Source organism: Hyla sarda, chromosome 12 (genome assembly GCF_029499605.1).
Source record: "Hyla sarda isolate aHylSar1 chromosome 12, aHylSar1.hap1, whole genome shotgun sequence".
Classification (NCBI taxonomy): domain Eukaryota; kingdom Metazoa; phylum Chordata; class Amphibia; order Anura; family Hylidae; genus Hyla; species Hyla sarda.
In genome coordinates, this window is record NC_079200.1 from 83,046,413 (window position 1) to 83,070,812 (window position 24,400).

Genomic DNA, 24,400 nt, shown 5'->3' on the forward strand with positions numbered 1-24,400 from the left:
TGTCCATTAACAGAGGAGATGAACAAGGGTTGGCAAGCCGAGTAACAGGAAAGTGATATTTGTGTACCAAAGAAGCATCAATAAAGTCACCTGCTGATCCAGAATCCAAAAATGCTGTAGCGCTGAAGGAAGACTTTGCTGAAGCGAAGACTTGTACAGAAATAGTTAAACGTGGAGAGGTAATATTCACACTCAGGGATGCCTCTCCCATGTACTCTAGGTGCGGGCGTTTCCTGGACGCTGTGGGCGAACTGTACAGTCCTTGAGGAAGTGCTCCGGGCTAGCACAATACAAGCAGAAATTCTCACTGCGTCATCGTGACCTCTCCTGTTGCATAAGACGAGAATGATACACTTGCATAGCCTCTTCGGCAAGAGGTGCAGGAAACTGAAGAGGTGGACGTTGAAACACGCATGCCAAGGGAGGATATCTCCGTGTTCTGGCTGGTTCCCTCTCTAAGCGCAGTTCCTCCTGTCTCTCAGCAAAACGCACATCAATGCGTGTGGCCAAATGGATAAGTTCAGTCAAAGAAGATGGAGGATCACATGCTGCGAGGGCATCTTTAATCCTGCTTTACAGTCCTTTTTTGAATGTGGCACACAAGGCCTCATCATTCCATGCAAGTTCTGAGGCTAGAGTGCGGAATTGAACCGCGTAGTCACCAACCAAAGAATTCCTTTGACAGAGGTTCAACAAAGCTGTCACAGCAGAAGAGGCACGTGGGGGTTCCTCAAAGACATTGCGAAATTCTGCCAAGAAAGCCGACAAATTGGAGAATACCGGATCACCACGGTCCCAAAGGGGTGTAGGACAGGCCAGGGCTTTTTCGGACAGTAGACTAATGACAAAGGCCACCTTCACACGTTCCGTCATGTTAAGACATGAGCTCCAACTGCATGGAGCACTGTGTGACGAAACCTCTGAATAACTTGGAATCCCCATCATACTTAGAAGGTAAAGGTAGACGTAGCTGGGAGCCAGAAGACATTGCATAAACTGGTGGTGGGAGTGCGCCAGGTTGCGGTACCTGCTGCTGTTGCTGCAAGGTCAATAGCTGTTCCATCATAGCAGACATTTGGGTAAGTTGCTGCACCTGTCGCGCCAATTGCTGAGACAGATGTACCACAACGGAGGGAAGATCCACGACTTCAGGCAGGGGTACCTCAGCGGGATCCATGGCCAGATCTTACTGTAACACTCACGTTTCAGTAGACTGGAACACTGATGATAGTGGATCGGATGGACCTGTGTGGTAGATGACTCGGACCGTACCAGGGAGCGGAGTGTAAAGTGCAGCTGGTTTTCACCAGAGCCTGCTGCAAAGTGGGATGGACTTGCTGCGGCGGGCGGCACCCAGGTGGCTACCCCTGGCATGGCTCGACCACACAGGCGGCTGAGGAGATTCGAGGCACAGTTGGGATAAGGCAACTTGTGGTCAGGATAGCAGAAGGTCAGGGCAGGCGGCACAGTAGCGTAGTCAGGAACGTAGCAAGTGGTCAGTAGGCAGGCGGCAAAGGAGCAAGGTCAGGTCACGAAGCAAAGGGTTATGATACACGGCAAGGCAACTCTCAGGAATGCTTTCTCTCAGGCACTAGGGCAACAAAGATCTGGCAGAGGTGGAGGAATTGATCAATGAGCCACAGGTGTTCCTTCAATAATGGGCGCACTGGCCCTTTAAATCTTAAAGCTCCGGCGCGCACGAGCCCTAGGGGACGGAGACATGCGCACCAGAGCAGAGAGGCAGAGGCGGGGCAGGAGAAGCACCAGGTGAGTGATAGGCTGGGATTCGCATGCGGGCACAGAAAGTTAAACAGATTTGGGTTTGACTTCTATTTAAAAATCTTAATCCTTCCAGTACTTATCAGCTGCTGTATGCTCCACAGGAAGCTGAAGAGTTATTTTCTGCCTGACCACAGTGCTCTCTGATGACACCTCTGTCCATGTCAGGAACAGTCCAGAGTAGGAGCAAATCGCCAAAGCAAATCTCTTCTGCTCTGGACAGTTCCTGACATGGACAGAGGTGTCAGCAGAGAGCACTGTGGTCAGACAGAGAAGAACTCAACTTCCTCTGGAGCATACAGCAGCTAATAAGTACTGGAAGGGTTAAGATTTTTAAATAGAAGTCATTTCCAAATCTGTTTAACTTTCTGGCACCAGTTTATTAGAAAAAAAAATGTTTTCCACTACAGTAACCCTTTTATGCTTTACTGCACAAACAAAAAAAGGGAGGTTTCCCTTTAAGCATGGCACTAGGTTCCTCATTCATGGGTGACCCTACTTCTTGAGGGACTGAAAACTGTTTCCTCATCTGGGATAGTTTTGTCATTTGTTTGCAGAACCTTTATTCAAAGTTGGCAAAAAGAAATAATGACAGCTAAGCAGAACACATAACAGTCATGTAAATGCTGCATAATTCAGTGCACAGCTCAGGCATCAGAGCAGGGAGGGAATATTACTGCACCGTGTAGGAGAACACATAAAGAAGGGCACCAAGTGTTGCGGAAGGGGACTCTCTGTATGCTCTGCTGGTGGATGTCATGTGTCACTTACATCATAAATCATCACAGTCTATACATATTGAATGTATTGCCAGAACTTAAAGGAGCCGAGCCGCTGTAGTACCATTCTAAAAACAGGAGAGAAGGCGCTCCATAGGGTAATACCACCGGAGATGGGGGGAGGGGAGAGTAAAAGCTAATTTTAAACTGCTCACCCTGGGTGGTTGTGTAGCCTCATACACAACAATGGAAATCGCTTGGATACAATGGTCCGTCTGCGGCCCTCCTGGTGTGGATTCCACAACGCATAGGTACAAGACAAGGCTTCAGTATAGGGTGCAGGAGTACATCGGCGCTGAACGGACCCAGGACACAGCAGGTAAGAAATTAAAATCCAATTTATTTGATGCAACGCGTTTCCCTACGCAAGCACAGATTCATCAGGCATTTTCTTACCTGCTGTGTCCTGTGTCCGTTCAGCGCCGATGTACTCCTGCACCCTATACTGAAGCGCTGTAGTACCATGGCAGCATTTTTCACATTGCCGTCATGTTCCTGCATTATGACAGCAGTTTTTCTGCTGAAAGAGGTCATGAAAAAATGGACAAAATAACTGAACATAACGGATACTAACGGATGACCAATGCCCGTTATTTTAACGAGCATTCTGTCAAAATAACGAACATGTTCCATCCGTTATCCCCAATTATTTCATCCGTTATAGTCCGTCATTTTATGTCCATTATTTCCATGTTCTGAGCATGTGCAGTACAAGTAACGGATCATAACGGACGTTAAGATAACGGGCACTAACGGATGTCAATTGTGAACATCCGTCACCCATCCCCGGTGGCATAATTACCTGTTGCTGGGGTCGGGTCCGCGCTGCTTCAGGCCTCCGGTGTGCGTCCCCTGCGTCGTTGCTATGCGCTGCACGGCTCGGCGCACTGACGTCAGTGCGCCGCGCCGTGCATAGCAACGACGCAGGGGACACACACCGGAGGCCTGCAGCAGCGCGGACCCGACCCCAGCAACAGGTAATTATGCCACCGGGGATGGGGGGAGGCAACGGGGCAGCGGCGCCGGCAATGGGTGCCGTTGCCCCTTCTCTCCCCCTGGCTGTCGGCGCCGCTTCTCTCCCCCTGGTTATCGGCACCGGCAATGGGGCGCAGGCACCGATAGTCAGGGGGACAGAACGGGCAGCGGCGCCGATAGCCAGGGGGAGAGAAGGGCCGGCAGTAGGGCTCTAGACTTTAGGAAAGGCAGGGGGAGAGAAGCGGGCAGCGACGGCCTCTCTCCCCCTGCCTTTCCTGGGGGTGTATTGGGGTATACACGCGCACACACGCACCCTCATTTTACCATGGATATTTGGGTAAAAAACTTTTTTTACCCAAATATCCTTGGTAAAGTGAGGGTGCGTGTTATAGGCCGGTGCGTGGTATACCCCGATAAATACGGTAGTTGAAAAAGCTCCTTCTGCTGCCACATGAAAAAAAAAAATTTTACATAAAAATGTAAGTCTTTGAGCATTGCAATAACAAAAATTCTATTTCCTAAAGATGCTAAACTATCTAGGTTTGGAAGCACCATAATTGTGCTTATCCACACAATACAGCTAACGTGTTATCTATGGCACACGGTAAGTGGAGTAAAATTTTAAAGAAAAAAATAAACTTTTGAAACTTATATTTTCTTTATTCCTCAAAAAAGGATCAATACAGGTTAATCCATATGTTATATGTACCGCAAAATGGGGCTATTAAAATGACACATTAGAATGTTTTATCTTATATTTGTTTTTTAATAATAATAATATATTTTTTGAGTAAGAGCCCCTTTGATGATAACTGTTTCAATGCTGTCTTAGTGCTTCTAGTATGCATCACTGCTATGTACATCCCAGCACAGCGTTCACCTCAGAGCCGTCTGTCATCTGTCACTTCATACAGAATGCTGCTATTAAAACAACATTAATGGAGGATTAGCTCCTCTCAGGTTACAGTGCAGCAGACATGTGAAGAATGGGGCAGGAGCTGCCATCTTCATTCCATGTAATCATGTAGACCGTTACATGTATGGTACGTGCTGTCTCAAGTCCAAAAACTTGCTACTATTTGGAATCCTTAGATCAGTGTTTCCCAACCAGTGTGCTTCCAGCTGTTGCAAAACTACAACTCCCAGCATGCCCAGACAGCCGAACGCTGTCTGGGCATGCTGGGAGTTGTAGTTTTGCAACAGCTGGAGGCACCCAGGTTGGGAAACACTGCCTTCGATTTTTTGCTCAAAAAATGTCAAACACTTCAGAAGAAGTGACCCTATCCAAGGGCAGTGACCCCAAATCTAAAACCTAACCAAGGGTAATAACCCAACCTGAAAACCTAACCAGGCCAATAATTCAAGCCAAAAACCTGATTTATGGCTCGTTCATATGGGTGGATTTGTATGCGAACTCGCAACGTGTTTCCTGCTGCTAGTTTGAATGGGGATGTGCTCTCTGTGGCAGATTTTCGGCAGCAGAAAAATTCTTGGCAGCGGATTTCCACTGTTGAAAATTCACCACAGACCCAATTGACTTCTGTAGGGTCTGTGGCAGATTGTCTGTAGCGGAGCTTCCTCTGCGCCCGACAATTTGCTGCAGAGAGTCTGCAGAGAGCCCACCATCATTTAAACTTGCAGTGGCAAAATCCACTCCTGTAAACATACCACCCATGCATATTTTTGCTTCAGATTCTGTTGCCCATTGACTTTAATGGGAAGCAAAATCTGCAGAAGCAAATCTGCAGCAGAAAATCCGCACATGTTCACTTCGTACGGACATTTCGCTGCAGCAGATTCCTCTTGATATCAATAGGATTCTGCTGCATTGTGCACATGTTTCTGCCATGGAACTCCTGAATTCACAGAAATATAAAATTTTGTTCACAGAAATATTAGATTTTTCACAGAAATATTAGATTTTTCACAGAAATATTAGATTTTTCACAGAAATATTAGATTTTTCACAGAAATATTAGATTTTTCTGCGGAATCCACTTGCAAATGCATTCCCTTTTATGGATGTTCTCCTGCAGGCTACCACAGGTGGATATTCCGCTGAGTAAACATGGCCTCAGAGTCTGTTCACATATGCATATTTTCTGCCGCAGATTTGCTACAGATTTGATGTAGCAGGTTTAGCTACCAATTGACGTCAATGGGCAGCAAAATCTGCCGAAGCAAATCTGCAGCAGAAAATATGCACGTGTGTACTGACCTGTGGGGTACATTCACATGTGCATATGTTGAAGTCAATGGGTAGGAAAATCAGCAGCATAAAATCTGCAGCAAAATACGCTTGTGTTAACGTACTCTTATAAAGTGATAAACCATCCCAAAACAATTACCAAGGGCAATAACCTACCCCAGGGTAATAACTTCAACCTAAAATCCTGACCCATTGTGATAATCTCAACTCAAAAATGTAACCCTGGACAATAACCCCAAATTAAAAACCTAAACCATGGCACTTACCTAATCCAAAATCTTTACCCAATGCAAAACAAATCCAAAACTCATCTAAAAACCTAACCCAGGGCAATACTTTAACCCAAATTCAGAATGACAACTAAAGGTAGATATGGAGTTGTATGTGTTATGGAGTTGTAATGGTTGTCACCCAGCTTTTCCAGACAAATATGCAGTAAGGTAATGGCTGGATAGAAGTATTGGGGTGCGGTCTCCGTGTTGTGTAAGTAACTTACTGATAACTGATATCCTTGTGCCGCAGTCTTGTGGATTTGCTGCAGGGAATAGATCTGTCTTTTCATATGGGTTCTGCTCCAGGTCTTAACCTGACACATCCTATGGATTTCCTTCTATACCGGAATATTTATCATGAATTTTTTATTACTTTTGCCTTCCAGTGATAATTATTATTTTCAGTGTTCTTCCACGGAAGTGACTTTACTGGCAGTGCATTACACCAGAGGTATAAGGTTTCCAAAGTAAAATTATTCATCACGTCACCTGTCAGAGAGGCTCCTATAAATCCCTCTGATCTTCATGGCTTGTGACACACAAGGTCACAAAGAGGGGAATCCAGATACATCCACATAGGATGAGCTGTGTATCAATGTCCGGGACACAGCCTGTTCATTTGTAAATGTGTAATTGTGGACATCAACAATAATATGGTCAGTTTTGTGATATTCTGCTCTGTGAATGGCAACGTCTGTAACTTTTCAAAATAATCAGTGTTTAACACCTTAGTGACTGCCAATACACCTTTTCGTGGTTGTCACCAATGAGCCTTATACCAAAATTTTTAAAACAGAGTCAAAATAAAGTAGGGGGGAGCTCGTCTGCAGGGATCATGGCAGCTCAGCTGTCAGCTAGGCTGTCCAGTTCTGATAGATTAACCATACATGGCGTCTTCTGATTGTAGTGTGTAGAGAAGCTCTAAGGCTCCATCAGGCCCCTGGGAGCATGGTGACACAACTGCAGGGTGCTGATGGGTTTCCATAGCATCCAAGGGCCTTCCGAAGGCCCCCAGCCATGTGTGTGCCTTTATACCTGAGGCACAGGTGTATAGATTGCCACTGTGCAGACAGACATAATACACTGCATTAAATTGTCATGCCTATGTCAGAAAACTAGATGAATAATTATTATTAATATACAGGGGCTGTATCAAATGATTCACTATTTACAAGATCTCTGATTGCTGTCCATGAAAGGAAGTCTTATTTACATCTAAAGGCTGAAAATATGCCTTGACTATATACTTCTGAGAACACAGAATCTGTAACAATTATATCCAGGCTAGACAATAGCATCCATTTCTGACCATTACTGTCCGCTCCTGCAACATGTGTATCTAATCCCACCAGCTTCCGCAAACATTCTGTCACAGCTTCCTAAATGGTGCCTACTGCCTAGTTATAAGTAACAGAGGGGTGGTCAACTTCACACTATGCCCCAGCTTTTCTAAGCTCCTGAATGGCACATCTGCTTAGTACTGCAACCAACATGGCAGCCAGTATTTTACAGGGACTATTATATAAGCTCTTAAAGGAGTACTCTGCCCCATGACATCTTATCCCCTATCCCTAAAGGATAGGGGATAAGATGTCTGATCGCGGGGGACACCCGCTATCTTGGCTGCAGCACCCCAGACATCCGGTGCATGGAGCAAACTTCGATTCATGCCAGATGACTGGCGATGTGGGGCGGAGACACGTGATGTCACAGCCATGCTCCCTCAATGCAAGTTTATGGAAGGGGGCGTAACCTGGAGACACCAGAGAGATCGCAGGAGTCCCCAACGACGGGACCCCCGCGATCAGACATCTTATCCCCTATCCTTTGGATAGGGGATAAGATGTCTAGGGGCAGAGTACCCCTTTAAGTATGCCTGCACATAAATGAATACAGCTATAAACAGACTTGCCATTTAGGAGCATGGGAAAGCTTGGAGGGGGCTATATGTAGTAAATACTTGTAGTAAATGTTGCTGTTATCTTCTGCTTTTTAGCAATTAGGGTGTAATTGGTAAAACTGTCAAGATGATATTAGCATTCAGAAGTATTTTCTGCATATGGCAAACTGAATAGCAACTGCATCGTGTATTTTTACCCAGTGCAGGACAGATGGGAGAATTGTCTATACTGGACACACATGCAACAAACCCTTAGCTGTAGACATCCTAAGGACTAGGACGGGGCAGGTTTTTAGCCACTTAATGTAAACAAGAATGTTTTTATTCATTGACTGCAAGCAGCAGTATTTTAAGTGGAAATATAGTTTATTAAAGGCTTGCAGGTTAAATACTTTGCATCTATCTATAAACACTGCTTCCACACATATAACACAAGACCCCTGGCTACACACAGGACACGGCCTAAACACATGTTGGTCATTTCTCGAAGGTTTCACCGTGACCAATCAGTGATTTTCCTCCAAATCCACCATGAAGCATTGACGCTCTTATCCGTGGGATCTCAGCAGGCCTGTCGTCCGTGTGATGGGGATCAGTCCCCCGACTCTCTGATCTCCATGACACAAGATTTGTGGCCCTTGCAGACCCCTGTTTATGTTTTCTCCCCATGTTCCATGTTTTCTTTTTCATTCTCCAGGTCTACTGAGGTGTCCTATGGTGATTTCAGTCCAGTTCCTCATCCATCTTCCAGAGCGCACATTAAGGCCAGCATTTATGGCTGAGAAATAACCTGAAGTGGCGCCACAAGCTCAGTATCCCGGAGCTGGAAACCTGACTGCTAATACACTTTTATAGCGTGTAAATTGCTGTAAAATCACAATTAAACAAACAAATTCTGGGAAAATAAAAGTGTGTTCGCCTGTGAAACTCAACCAATCATCACACAGATGGTAATTATCACTATCTTAATAGCTCCGCACCACTAGGAAAATATATCTTATCTGCCAGAGCACAAAGTCATTTTCTATTATAAGGATTACAATAATAATTTAAAGGGAAATCTCCCCAGTACTGATCTGATAAGATGCTGGGGCCCATAAGGTGGAAGCAATATTGATTTCCAAAACTTTAGTGTGACTGCCCCTAGAATAAAAGCTCTATAGTGTGACTGCTCCTACAATAAAAGCTCTATAGTGTGACTGTTCTTACAGTGGAGACTCCATAGTGTGACTAATAGTAAAGACTCCATAGTGTGACTACTCTTACAGTAGAGACTCCATAGTGTGACTACTCTTACAGTAGAGACTCCATAGTGTGACTACTCTTACAGTAGAGACTCCATAGTGTGACTGCTCTAATAGTGGAGACTCCATAGTGTGACTGCTCTTAAAGTAGAGAGGTTCATAGTGTGACTGCTCTTGCAGTACAGAGCTCCATAGTGTGACTGTTCTTACAGTAGAGACTTCATAGTGTGACTACTCTTACAGTAGAGACTCCATAGTGTGACTGCTCTAATAGTGGAGACTCCATAGTGTGACTGCTCTTAAAGTAGAGAGGTTCATAGTATGACTGCTCTTACAGTAGAGACTCCATAGTGTGACTACTCTTACAGTAGAGACTTTATATTATGACTACTCTTACAGTAGAGACTCCATAGTGTGACTGTTCTCACAGTACAGAGCTCCATAGTAACTCTGCTCTTTCAGAAGAGGCTCCATACGAGCCTGGATCACAGTAGTTTTTCTATTGTGGACACTATCCTCATTGAATGAACAATAACACTATAGAGTTTTCTACTGTAAATGCAGTCACATTATGGAGCCTCTACTGTAAGCGCAGTCACACTATGGAGTCTCTACAGTAAGTACAGTCACACTATGGAGCCTACAGTAGAAAGCTCCATAGTGTTATTGTTTTCTCAACGAAGATTGTGTCCACAGTAGAAAAGTACTGTGATCCAAAAAACTTAAAGTGTACCTGTATGTGGGCAGGACAAGCAGGGCTATGTGCAGAGTCCTGGCTTGTAAATCCTCCTGCTGTGTGAGCTGGGAGCGTGTCACAGAGCCTCACTGCACAGAGCCCTGCTTTTTCTCACTGCACAAAGCCCTGCTTGTCCTCAGTGTACAGAGGCCTGCTTGTCCTCAGTGTACAGAGCCCTGCTTGTCCTTGGTGTAAAGAGCCCTGTTTGTCCTCAGTTCACAGAGCCCTGCTTGTCCTCGGTGTAAAGAGCCCTGCTTGTCCTCGGTGCACAGAACCCTACTTGTCCTCAGTGTACAGAGCTCTGCTTGTCCTCAGTGTACAGAGCACTGCTTGTCCACAGTGTACAGAGCCCTGCTTGTCCACAGAGCCCTGCTTGTCCTCAGTCCACAGAGCCCTGCTTGTCCTCAGTGTACAGAGTCCTGCTTGTCCTCAGTGTACAGAGCCCTGCTTGTCCTCCATGTACAGAGCCCTGCTTGTCCTTAATGTACAGAGCCCTGCTTGTCCTCAGTTAATTAAATGAGTACTGGCCCTTTAAGAGTAAGAGCTCCAAGGATATGGAAAGGCGGAAAATAAGGAAGGTGATTGACGGGCTGGGATTCGCATGCGGGTGCACTCTGCGATGCGAATCCCAGCCCCGCCGGCAGAGGGGACATGAGCAAAGAGTGCTCACGGCCGGCATTTCCAGCCGGAGCGCAGGCGTTACAAGGGCAATAGCACCTAGGGTGATGTTCAAGAGTAGGGGAAAGTAGGATAAATCTGGAGCACTAAGAGTGCTAGCAAATTTTGAGAAGCCCGCATTGTTAAATGAGAACCTAAAGTTGGTTTCATTTAAGTTTATTCATAGGTTGCACTATTTTCCAAAGGACGTAAGTCGGTTTGGGAAGTGTCAGGTTGAGAGGTGTCCAAAGTGCCAGGATGCAAATGTAGATCTATTTCATATATTCTGGTTATGCAATGTAATAAAGGGGTTTTGGAATGAGATAAAAGGAAACTGAGATTAGTATAGGGGTTGTCTTAGAGTGGGAGGCCAAAATGATTTCACTGGGTGTTCTCCCTCTAATGGATGTCCAAAAGAGGAAACTGGCGGTGAAAGTTTTGTTCCTGGGGAGATTGAAGATTCTGAGACATTGGATTTTGGATGATACCCCAAAGGTGGTAGAATGAAAGATGGAAATTGAGGTAAAAGACCTGAGAAATTTAGATGTAGATCTGTATTTTCTCATGAAAAATGGGGAAAACCATAAAGTAGTAAATATTATTAAAATATTTTTAATCTGGCATCTGTGCAAGATGCCAGATTAACCCCTTGTGTTCGTGATGCCAGAGTTTAGTCAGCTGTTTTTTTTCCACAATTTCATAGTGTGACTGCTCTTACAGTAAAGAACCTTTATACTACTCACAGTGAACTCTTCTTTTCATTGGACATAGTGTATGCATTGAACAAGTATTATTAGTCACAGGCATTCATCGGCATATCCTTTGGAATCCAGTTTACAATGTGAGATGTAGCTTTCTCTATATATATTGACTATTTGGCCAAACTTAGTTGTTGGTTGCTGTGACGGAATATGTTGGTGCTACATGTAAAAGCAGCTGAAAAACTGATGGACAGCTCTTGACCTTTGCACTGATTGAATAAGCCCTCAGAGTGTGAGAGAGTCTTTACACATAGTGTGGTGGTCTCCCTCCCCCAATAACACATTCTCTACCTATATAAGGGCTCACAATAATTTGTTAATCAGATGAAACACATGCCAAATCCGCACTGGCCCGGTAATCCGCTGCCGTCATCGGTATGCCAGGAAAAAGTGAGGCTGCAATTAACATCCCCACCACATTCCTGAACCACTGCTTTATCTGTAGAAGAAGGCAGAGGGTCTGGTGATCGACAAATTGTGAAACCAGAACCACTACCACAACAGGATTAACCACGGCATCCCCACACAAACGAACAGACATCAAGGATGGACTTTGGTCATGTCAAGGGGCACTGGTGCTCATAAGAAGTCAGCAGCCAGGGTACAGCCATGAAGTTCTATGGCATCTATTTGTCACCATTTTTAAGATCTCTGCTTGTTATTGCTAAAGGGAAACTTTTCCTTATTGCATTTAGATGCAGAAAACATGGACACAATATATCCAGTTCTCACAGCTGGCGCTTTGCTACAATGTTTCCAGTCGAAGCAACCATGGTTAGTGTTAAATCGACATGAACTAAGAAGCTTCAGCAGTAACCACCCACTTAGGCTGTTGCGTTCCATGCCAAAATTTGCAATGTGATTAATTCAAGCTTAATAAAATCTATGGCGGTTTATACTCCTGTGGGTCCTGTGACTTCACCACGAGCACAACAAGAGTCACAAGCCACTAAGAATATGGAGTAGAGAAGGAAAAGACGATGCTGAGCAGTGAATGGGTGCCGGGTGAATGGATACAGCGCTGACTCATTGAGCCTGGAGCAATTGTACCTCTGCCAGGCTGAGGACGGAACAAGCCGCGACCGTATATCAATCCAATCTATGAGCTCCATAGAAATCTCACGCGTCGTTATTCTCTGAGCTCTTGGCACTGCAGCCACGCAGAATTATGAGTTAGCAGCTCTGTGATGTTCGACTTCAGTCCTTGTTGCTGGATTTTCATGAACAATCAGGACTAATGAGCTACGTAACTGTTATGAGTCCTCCGCAGGCCGATGCCGCCACCACCACTCCATTACTTGAGACCTCAACTGTGTTGCTCTTGGCCTGCAGGAAACGCCACACAAAAGCCATAAACTCTCAGTAATGTGTGATGAATGTGACAGATAACGGTGTACTGGGCTAGCACTGTCTACAGGGAATGTCTGCTACTCTCACCCCTGCCCGTCCTGCATTGTGTAAATGTTCTGTGGAGGTGTTCAGTAGTATGGTGACAATAGGAAGGAGTTTGTTCTCTTTCAAGTGTTGTGCTCTAAAACAGACTGGAACAGGATATCACTGTATGTGTGTCAAGAGATCTTCACCTAGTAAAACAAAAGAATCCTCCCAGGAGTGATGAGATTAAACAAGGAGCTGAGAAAACATGGACATCAGTTAAGGGTAAGACAAGTTTTATTCCCAGCATCCAACGCTTTTGCAACATGCTGCTCCATCAGGCATCATCTCAAGCGAGATCTTCAGGTTCCAAAATTCGAGTTAAAATTGATTAATGATTATCCAAGCTATTAAAATTGTTAAGGGGTTCAAGTCCTAGCCCTGCCGATCTGTTGTTTAAAGGGCTATTTGCCATATTCAAGTAATATGGACTATGAATAATATAGAGATGCAGGTACTGTAGAGCCTTCAATCGGCTACGAACAGGACATTAATTGTTGCAACCAAATTAACCCCTTCAAAGAGAAATTGGCAGCTTACTAACTAAATAACTGGCTAATAGTATGGGAGAACAGCTTTAAAAAGAGGGGTGAGTGACATCAATTGGTGAAGTAGTTGCTGAGTTATGTCCATTTATAGATTTGTTCTTATTGAGCAGCTCTGCGCAATGAAGGCTGGGAACTGGCTCACTGAGCTCCCCTGTCTCCTGAAAATTCCCCATCCAGCTCACCCCCTTGATGAATATGCAAATGTCTGTCATGGGTGAACACTCTGCTGAGAAAACTCACAACTTAACCCTGACAAACATTTGCATATTCAGCAAAGGGGTGGGCCGAGAAATATAGAGGAGGCAGGAAAACTCGACAATAGCCCTTCGGGAGAGCTGTTCGCCAATCTTCAGCTCTCCCATAGAGCTATATAGTGGGGACGTATCCCTATTCGAAGGAGTAAGAAGGTTTTTTCCATGATACTTGTCCTTTTGCAGAGCAGAAAAACATGGGTGTAAATAAGCACATGACTAGATAGAGGTATTTATTAGGATTTCGGGCATACCGTTGTTATCTCCATAGTTCTTTCCAATGTGAAAAATAACCCATTTTATTATGCAAATGAGACTCAAAAGCCCTGGGCTCTAGCATGGCAAGAGCCAAGGTAAGTCCATCCCATGTCCTTCTTATTACTCCCAACTGGCCCGCTTGGATTCACCTACCCTGTTTCATTGACTGCCACTAGATAAAGGGGATATGGGCTGGACTTACTTGGGCTTTTGCTGTGATGGGGAATGCCCCTGGGCTTTTGCTGTGATGGGGAACACCCCTGGGCTTTTGCGCCTCATTTGCATAATAACAAAAAGGCTTAAATCTCGGCCCTTGAAGGACCTATAAAAAAGGTATGCCTGGAATCATGATAAATAACTCTATCTAGTCATTGGTTTATTTATGCCCATGTTTTCCTGCTGATAGGTCCAATTAAAATGTACTCCGACTTAACTCCGGTTAACAAAAAAATAAAAAATGCTGCAGAAGCATATAGTATTGATTACCTGTGTGCAGGGGTCTTAGTTCTATTACATCCTGGTTGAGCAGTTACTCAGAATTACAATTCTTAGAATGCATTGCTTTCCCTCATTTCTTCAACACAGTCCTTCCAACCTGCCTCCTTTTCTCCCATAACAATCCTGCCAGTTGCCTGCCCAGAACTGTTGCAGAGTCTCACAATCACTAAGGTTGCAGTACCTGCTGTATTCATTCCCTGTCTGTCCTGTTCAGCACAAGGCAGCATGCTGTAAACACACTTCCCTAAGGCTGTGTTCACATGTGGAGTATTATTAGCAGCAGTGTTATGTTTACTGCAATTTTGTAAATTCCCTATAAAGACTGCATAATTCTACTGTGTTTAGGCAAATCGCAGTAAAATGTGCATCTATTACTGTGATTTTTTGGGGGGAAAAACTGCAAATATGCACGGTACCGCAACATTACCATTAAAAAAGCACCAACTGTGAACACAGCCTAAATGTTCCATAAAATATATATATGTATATATGACAGAGATATGGTGATATAGGCTGTAGGGGCTGGTCAGAGGTGGTGGGGCAGGGCGGGGCTTCAGATCAGAGGCAAGATCCAGCCACACTTCCTGAGACAGCAGAGGATGATGCGTTTTCTTAGAAGAGGAGGAGAGGGAGGAGCTAATTTCCGTCAGGGGTGAAGCACACAAAAGCAAGTCACTGCACATGTAGAGGGACTCCAAGTTGTCTTCTCTATAGAAAAGTAGGATGTTGTACCGGCGCAAAAGGTGGTGCAGTCAAGGCGTTTCACGAGGGGTCCCTCGCTTTCAGATTATATGACCTGACGAAGCTAGGGTCCCCTTGCAAAATGTGTTGTCTGCACCACCTTTTTATTATTTTATAAATAAATCAATGTGTTTTAATACACCTTGAATCTTCCAACTCCTTCCTCGACAAGTCCATTATATAGGGTGCCAACATTATCATCCTCTGAGGTGCCGATACAACATACTACTTTTCTCCAGAGAAGACAACTTGGAGTCCCTCTACATGTGCATTGTATTCACGGACCACCATCTTTGATGATCGGGTATGGATGCCAGGCAGCCACAAGGAATCTTTTGAGAGTTTATCCCTTCTTGAACGCTAATACCAGTATTGTGCCTGCTTCACAACACCAAAAGATGAGTCCAACCACTCACCTGTCTGTTCCATCTGCCCTGCACGGCAAGCATCCAACCTCAGTAACAGCACTTAGATAGTGCCATCTCTGTTCCTTTTTCTTTTTTCATATGGTTAAAAAAGCAAGTCACTGATCAATGCTGTGCTGTGGAAAAATAATTGAACAGTGTTTGCAATCTAAATATTGCATATATATTGCATATATATTGACAAAATGAAGGTGACAAAATATTTATTTTTAAAGTGTTAATAAATGTGAATAAGCCCCTTCCATGATAAAAGATGAAGTCACCCCCTTTTTCTCATTATTCAAATAAAATAATGTAAGCAAAAAGAAGCAAACATATTTGGTATCTCTTTGTCCGCTATTAAAATGAAAAAATTTATTAAACCGCACAGTGGATGACGTAAACGTAAAAAAAATACCAATGAATAAAACAATGAATAAAAAAGTGATACAAAAGTCCCTTCTAAACAAACCATTACCAATAAAAACTATAGATAACGGTGCAAAAAATTAGCCCCCAAACAGCCCCATATACAGAAAAATAAAAATGTTATAGGGGTCAGAATAGGACAATTTTATTCCCTAAAGAACACAGTGCATTTTGGCCTTGAGGACATAACCAATTAAAATGTTTGTGTCTTAGTTTTTCCCTCTTCACCTTTTAAGAGCCATAACTCTTTTATTTCTACATCTACAGACCCATATGAGGGCTTTTTTGCGCAACTAATAGTACTTTGTTATGACATTCTAATAGACCTTTTAATGACTTTCATTTTACCATAAAATGTACAAGGAAACCCAAAAAATTTTTTGTGGAGAAATTGAAAAGAAAACCGCAACTTTGCAGCTTTTGAGGGGTTTGTTTTTACGCAGTGCACTATAAAGTCAGTATGACTAAAACAATACCCAGTTTATATACGGTAGTTTCTCTTTTATTGTATTTTTACAATATTGTACTACAAAAAAGTCAATTTTAACAAAACCAGTATTCTTAAAATTGCCCTATTCTGACTCCGTATTACTCTTTTGTATACAGGGCTATATGGGGCATTTTTGCGACATGGTCTATCATTTTTTTTTTTGTACCATTTTTGTTTTGATGGGACTTTTGTATTAATATTTTTCTGACATATAATGTGACCAAAAATCAGCATTTCTGGCATTTGGTATTTTTTTATGTTTCCGCTGTTCACTGGGGCCATACCAAATATGTCTATTATTTTTATATAGCAAAATAAAAAAGGGAGGGTGACTTTAATTTTTATTAGGAAAGGGGCTTTTATATAATTTTAAAAACATTTTTATTGTTGTTATTATTATTATTATTTATTTTACACTATAGGATTGCAAAGCATTGTACAGGGAGATCAGAGCTCTATGGATACTGGCTCTGCCAGGCTGTATCGTAGGAGCAACAATCGTGCATTACTATGAGTGTAAGGGAACCTCTGCCATTTTAACTAATCGGACCCCATGATCACGCTGAAGGGGTCCGATGAGAAACACCAACCCACTGGCAACGGTATTTTCTTCTTTTAAACACCATGATCTGCTCTCAGAAGGCAAGGAAGAAAAACAAAAAAGTCCCAGTCTTTAAGGGGTTAATCTAGTTTTGCGCTTTCATCAGAACTGGGTAGAGGCATTACTTACATGTATGCAGTGAGGGGCTGATTCCATGTAATACTCCCATTATTCTGCATCACAAGATGAGATTACTTAGGGCAGTGTTTCCCAACCAAGATGCCTCAAGCTGTTGCAAAACTACAAGTCCCAGCATGCCCGCACAGCCAAAGGCTGTGCGGGCATGCTGGGACTTGTAATTTTGCAACAGCTGGAGGCACCCTGGATGGGAAACACTAACTTAGGATCATCCACAACCCTAAGATATCAAATAGCTGAACGGCTCTCCCATAGAGATATATGGAGGAGGCGTGGTGGCCCCCGCTTAGGGTCATGACGCGCCGCTCCCGGGGACAGCCGGGGCTCTGTACAGGATATCACAGGGGCTCCTGCTGTTGGACCCACCGCAATCTCTGTAATTTTAGGTATGAGACATCTCCTTTAAATCTTCCCCAGCTTATTACATCTACACGTCAGTAGGAAATAAACCTTACACTTAATTTTGATCACTCAAGGAAACTATTAGAGAGTGAATGGGCGCATTCTTATTTGAAAACAGTTATACAAAATGACTACATCAGCTAAGATATATAAGTCCATCATATATATATATATATATATATATATATATATATATATATATATATATATACACAGGGCTCAAGTCCTACAGGAACGTGTGGAAACTGAGTTCCTGTTCCTGCACTTTTTCCACAGCAAGAACACCATTCCCATTAGAAGTAGTCCTTCAGGACCAGCTCTTGAGTGTTATTCTTGGATGAGTTCCCTCACTTTTTTTCACCAGGACTTGACCCCTATATATATATATATATATATATATATATATATATATGTCTCTGCATTTACTTTCTGTGTCCAGAGAACAGATAAGCAGCCAGTTAACAGAGAATGTCTGTGGTACTACAAGTCCCAGGATGAGCCATGAGAAGCTCGCTGGTAGTGTACGGCCAGCTGTGTCCTCAGGGCAGAATCAGTGCTTGCGCTCCTCACATCCCACCACTGAGCTAACTCAGAAATCATTAAATCCAATTGTAAAAGCTACTAATCCTTCCTCATCATCGCTGGCCTCCGCTCCCCCCGCCCCCCCCCTCCCCAGTTCCCTTGGCCGGCCCGGGTTGGTTTTAACACATAGTTGTGTAAGAATATAAGTGTCCCTTTATTGTGCAGTCTGTGCCGTGTTCACTGCCAGGTTCCTGACTGCTCTGCGGCTCTCACACATCTGCGCAATATTTGTGTCTCTCGTGTTCTAGCAGAAGACAGTAATCCCTTCTAATGTCTATGACAATACAGAACATCTGGATAAGCAGCACCAAGGACTAGGTTGCAGCAAAGATGCTTAGTATTGGGTCAGGGTCCACCCTTGTCTTATCTACACTTTAACCCCTTAAGGACTCAGGGTTTTTCCGTTTTTGCACTTTCGTTTTTTCCTCCTTACCTTTTAAAAATCATAACCCTTTCAATTTTCCACCTAAAAATCCATATTATGGCTTATTTTTTGTGTCGCCAATTCTACTTTGCAGTGACATTAGTCATTTTACCCAAAAATGCACGGCAAAACGGAAAAAAAAATCATTGTGCGACAAAATCGAAGAAAAAACGCCATTTTGTAACTTTTGGGGGCTTCCGTTTCTACGCAGTGCATATTTTGGTAAAAATTACACTGTATCATTATTCTGTAGGTCCATACGGATAAAATGATACCCTACTTATATAGGTTTGATTTTGTCGCACTTCTGAAAAAAATCATAACTACATGCAGGAAAATGTATACGTTTAAAAATGTCATCTTCTGATCCCTATAACTTTTTTTTTTTTTCCATTTTGCGCCGTGATCTGAAGTTTTTATCGGTATGATTTTTGTTTTGATCGAACTTTTTGATCACTTTTTATTCATTTTTTAATGGTATAAAAAGTGACCAAAATACGCTTTTTTGACCGTGCAGTTTAATTAATGATATATTTTTATAGTTCGGACATTTACGCACGCGGCGATACCACATATGTTTATTTAAATTTTTTTTTACACTGTTTTATTTTTTTTATGGGAAAAGGGGGGTGATTCAAACTTTTATTAGGGAAGGGGTTAAATGACCTTTATTAACACTTTTTTTTTACATTTTTTTTGCAGTGTTATAACTCCCATAGGGACCTATAACACCGCACACACTGATCTCTCATCCTGATCACTGACGTGTATTAACACGCCTGTGATCAGTGTTATCGGCGCTTGACTGCTCCTGCCTGGATCTCAGGCACGGAGCAGTCATTCGCCGATCGGACATCGAGGAGGCAGGTAAGGGCCCTCCCGGTGTCCGGTCAGCTGTTCGGGACGCCGCGATTTCACCGCGGCGGTCCCGAACAGCCCGACTGAGCAGCCGGGTCACTTTCGCTTTAGAAGCGGCGGTCAGCTTTGACCGCCGCTTCTAAAGGGTTAATACCGCACATCGCCGCGATCGGCGATGTGTGGTATTAGCCTCGGGTCCCGGCCGTTGATGAGCGCCGCGATCCCGCTTCGTATAGGGGGAGCCGGCGCAGGACGTAAATATACTGGTGCCCGAAAGTTAATAAGATTTGTTAATTACTTGTATTTAAAAAATCTTAATCTTTCCAGTACTTATCAGCTGCTGTATACTACAGAGGAAGTTGTATAGTTCTTTCCAGTCTTACCACAGTGCTCTCTGCTGACACCTCTGTCCATGTCAGAAACTGTCCGGAGCAGGAGAGGTTTGCTATGGAGATTGGCTCCTGCTCTGGACAGTTCCTGACATGGACGGAGGTAGCAGCAGAGAGCACTGTGGTCAGGCAGAAAATAACAACTCACTTTCCTCTGTAGCATACAGCAGCTGATAAGTACTGGAAGGAATATAATTTTTAGATAGAAGTAATTAACAAATCTGTTTAACTTTCGGGCACCAGTTGATTTGAAAAAAAAAATGTTTTCCAATGTTTTCCCCTTTAAGTTTGAAGATATATTTCTATATGCAGTGATCGCTAGGCTCTAGGTCTTCTGTCTATATCATCTTTTGTGTACAGCAAACTTATTCTTCGTAGAACAGACATATTGTCATTGAGTATCATACTGTGCTGTATTGTATACTACTGTATTGTATCATCTTGTGTTATATTGTTCTGTATTGTATCATACTGTATTGCATTTTATTTTTACTGTATTGCATTGTGCTGTATTGTATAGTACTGAATAATACTGTGCTGTATTACATAATACAGTGTAGTAGCATAGTGTATTGTATTGTACTGTATTGTATCATCCTGTATTGTATAGTATGGTTTGGTAATGTATTGTGTCATAGTAGACTATAACATATGTTATTATCCATCGTAATACTGTCTTGTATTGTATCACACTTTACTGGGTCGTAATTATATTTATTTATTGTGCTGTATAGTATTGTATCCTATTGAACAGTGCTTTATTGTATTATATTGTATTAATGGTATACTCCGGAACATACCTTTTTTTTTTTCTTTTTGCTAAAGGTGCCTAGAATGCCTACATTTAAAAAACATACTTGATAATGCAATACAGCATGATACATTAGACATTGTCGTTATAGAGCACTATGTCATGATAGCATGATACAATATAGTATAATACAATACAGTGGTGTTTAAAGGTGTACGCTGGGATATAACTTTTTACCTGCCCAGAATGCTGGCACTTCAGAAAAACAAACTGTACTTACCTCCCAGCGCTCCCCTGGTGCCTGCGGTATCCTGCTCTCGGCCTCCACAGGAATCCTCTTCCTTCTTTTTGTGATCGACATCTCACACTGTAGCTCAGCTTATTTCCAGCTGCAGTGATGTCCCACCTCAGTCAGTGATTGACTGAGTGTCAGAAGAAGACCAGGGTCAAAGTTCAAAACATCCCACTGCCGCTCAATCACCTCCAGAGGCGGGAACATCACTTTGGTCGCCAATTAGCTGAGCCACAGTGTGATGCATCCAACTCCAAGAAGAAGGCAGAGGATCACTGTGGAGGCTGCGAGTGGGATATTGGAGGCACCGAGAGAGCGGTGGGAAGTAAGTACAGTTGTTCGTTGTTTTTTTGTTTTGTTTTTTTTATATGTTGGCATTCTGGGCAGGTAAAAAAATACACTACTGTATTGTAATATACTATACTGTATCTAGTATAACACTGTATAGTGACAATGTCTAGTGTATCATACTGTATTGTATTGTATCGAGTTATTTTGTATTGCATTTTACTGTCTTGTGCTGTGTCGTGGCATAGTGTATTGTATCATCCTGTATTGTGTCATATTGCATTTTACTGTTTCCTTTTGCTTCTATTCTCCTTTAAAGATCTCAGCTTAGGCCTTGTTCACATTATGCCTATTAGGTAAATTTAGCGTGGGTATATTATATGCTAAATGTGTCTATAGAGCTACATTATTCTGGCAGCCAGTATACATTAATATACTGTAAAAGAGAACCTTAAAGCACAGTATACCATTCCATATAATAGGATACTGTAAAGTTGTATTCAGAACAGACAATGCTCAGTGAGTTCTAAGGACAGGTGATGATTGTCTGATCATTGGGGGTCTGACCCCTGAGGATCACGAGAATGGAGGTCCTGCGTCTCAGGTGGAATAAAGCAGTGATCCCACGTACGTCCTGCAGTTCCATTAATTCCTACTGGCCTGACGAAGATAGCCAAGTACAGAACTCAAAAATGCTGGGTGTTGTTCATCGGAAAACAACTTAAAGGGATACTCTGATATCAGGTAAAAAAAAATTAACATTCTGAAAAAGCATATCAAATTGCTCCAGTTCTGAAACCACCAAAAATGTATTTGTTTTGTGTGTCTGTGGGTCTCTTCATAAATCAGATAATCCTGGTGTGCTTCCTGGTTAAGCAGCTGATCAGTGCTATAGCCCGGTCCTCTCACCCTTCTTGCTCCCCTCCCACAGCACTGCTGACAGTTCCCCTTCCAGAGCTGCTGCTGCAGCAGACTCTGCACAAGGAAAGTCTGCAAAAGCTGCTGTATTTAATGCCTGCCTGCTCCTCTTGTAGCACAAAGCAGCATGCTGTAAACACAGCTCATTCCTCCCTTAACCCCTTAAGGACTCAGGGTTTTTCCGTTTTTGCACTTTCGTTTTTTCCTTACCTTTTAAAAATCATAACCCTTTCAATTTTCCACCTAAAAATCCATATTATGGCTTTGCGTCGCCAATTCTACTTTGCAGTGACATCAGTCATTTTACCCAAAAATGCACGGCGAAACGGAAAAAAATATCATTGTGCGACAAAATCGAAGAAAAAAACGCCATTTTGTAACTTTTGGGGGCTTCCGTTTCTACGCAGTGCATATTTCGGTAAAAATGACACCTTATCATTATTCTGTAGGTCCATACGGTTAAAATGATCCCCTACTTATATAGGTTTGATTTTGTCGCACTTCTGGAAAAAATCATAACTACATGCAGGAAAATTTATACGTTTAAAAATGTCATCTTCTGACCCCTATAACCTTTTTATTTTTCCACGTACAGGGCGGTATGAGGACTCATTTTTTGCGCCGTGATCTGAAGTTTTTATCGGTACCATTTTTGTTTTGATAGGACTTTTTGATCACTTTTTATTCATTTTTTAATGGTATAAAAAGTGACCAAAATACGCTTTTTTGGACTTTGGAATTTTTTTGCGCGTACGCCATTGACCGTGCGGTTTAATTAATTATATATTTTTATAGTTCGGACATTTACGCACGCGGCAATACCACATATGTTTATTTTTATTTTTTTTTTACACTGTTTTATATTTTTTATGGGAAAAGGGGGGTGATTCAAACTTTTATTAGGGAAGGGGTTAAATGACCTTTATTAACACTTTTTTTTTAACATTTTTTTTGCAGTGTTATAGGTCCCATAAGGACCTATAACACTGCACACACTGATCTCTCATCCTGATCACAGGCGTGTATTAACACGCCTGTGATCAGTGTTATCGGCGCTTGACTACTCCTGCCTGAATCTCAGGCACGGAGCAGTCATTCGCTGATCGGACACCGAGGAGGGAGGTAAGGGCCCTCCCGGTATCCGGTCAGCTGCTCGGGACGCCGCGATTTCACCGCAGCGGTCCCGAACAGCCCGACTGAGCAGCCGGGTCACTTTCACTTTAGAAGCGGCGGTCAGCTTTGACCGCCGCTTCTAAAGGGTTAATACCGCACATCGCCGCGATCGGCGATGTGTGGTATTAGCCGCGGGTCCCGGCCGTTGATGAGCGCCGGGACCGACGCGATATGATGCGGGATCGCGGCGCGATCCCGCTTCATATCGCGGGAGCCCGCGCAGGACGTAAATATACGTCCTGCGTCGTTAAGGGGTTAAAGGGGTACTCTGGTGGAAAACTTTTTTTTTTTTTAAATCAACTGGTGCCAGAAAGTTAAACAGATTTGTAAATTACTTCTATAAAAAATCTTAATCCTTCAAGTACTTATTAGCTGCTGAATACTACAGAGAAAATTATTTTCTTTTTGGAATACAGAGCTCTCTGCTGACATCACTGTCCGTTTTAGGAACTGTCCAGAGCAGCATATGTTTTCTATGGGGATTTTCTCCTACTCTGGACAGTTCCTAAAATGGACAGAGGTGTCAGCAGAGAGCACTGTGGTCATGATGTCAGCAGAGAGCTCTGTCTTCCAAAAAGAAAATAATTTTCTCTGTAGTATTCAGCAGCTAATAAGTACTGGAAGGAATAAGATTTTTTAATAGAAGTACCGCCCAGTTTAGAAGCAAATCTCCCATAGCAAACCTCTTCTAAACTGGGCAGTTCCCGAGACACGTGTCATCAGAGAGCATTTAGACAGAAAAGAAAAACCTTATCTTCAGAAGCTCATAAGTACTGAAAGGATTAAGATTTTTTAATAGAAGTAATTTACAAATCTGTTTAACTCTCTGGAGCCAGTTGTTTTTTCCTGGAATACCCCTTTAAAGTGTTTCAGGTCCAAAAAGTACTCCCTGCCAGTTTGTTACAGTGTATCAGTAGAAGTAAAATGTATTAGTCTTGAGTCCAGGTAATATAACAGAGCATTGTTTAGACAGGACAGACAAAGTTGGTGTGGATTAAGATGAAAGCAACAGTCCTGTTAACTGGCAACAGCTAAATCTTAATGGTGAGGAGGGGAAGTACAGAAGTATATGAGTTCAAGAACTTGAGTCAGGAAGTCCCTTTAAAAACCCTCCTATGAAGAACATATGAGCAACAAGTCTCTGCTGTGCACGAAAATGCTGAATGGAGTCGCAGACAGTGAACACCTCCACATCTTGGCTCCAGATTGTGCTATTTTG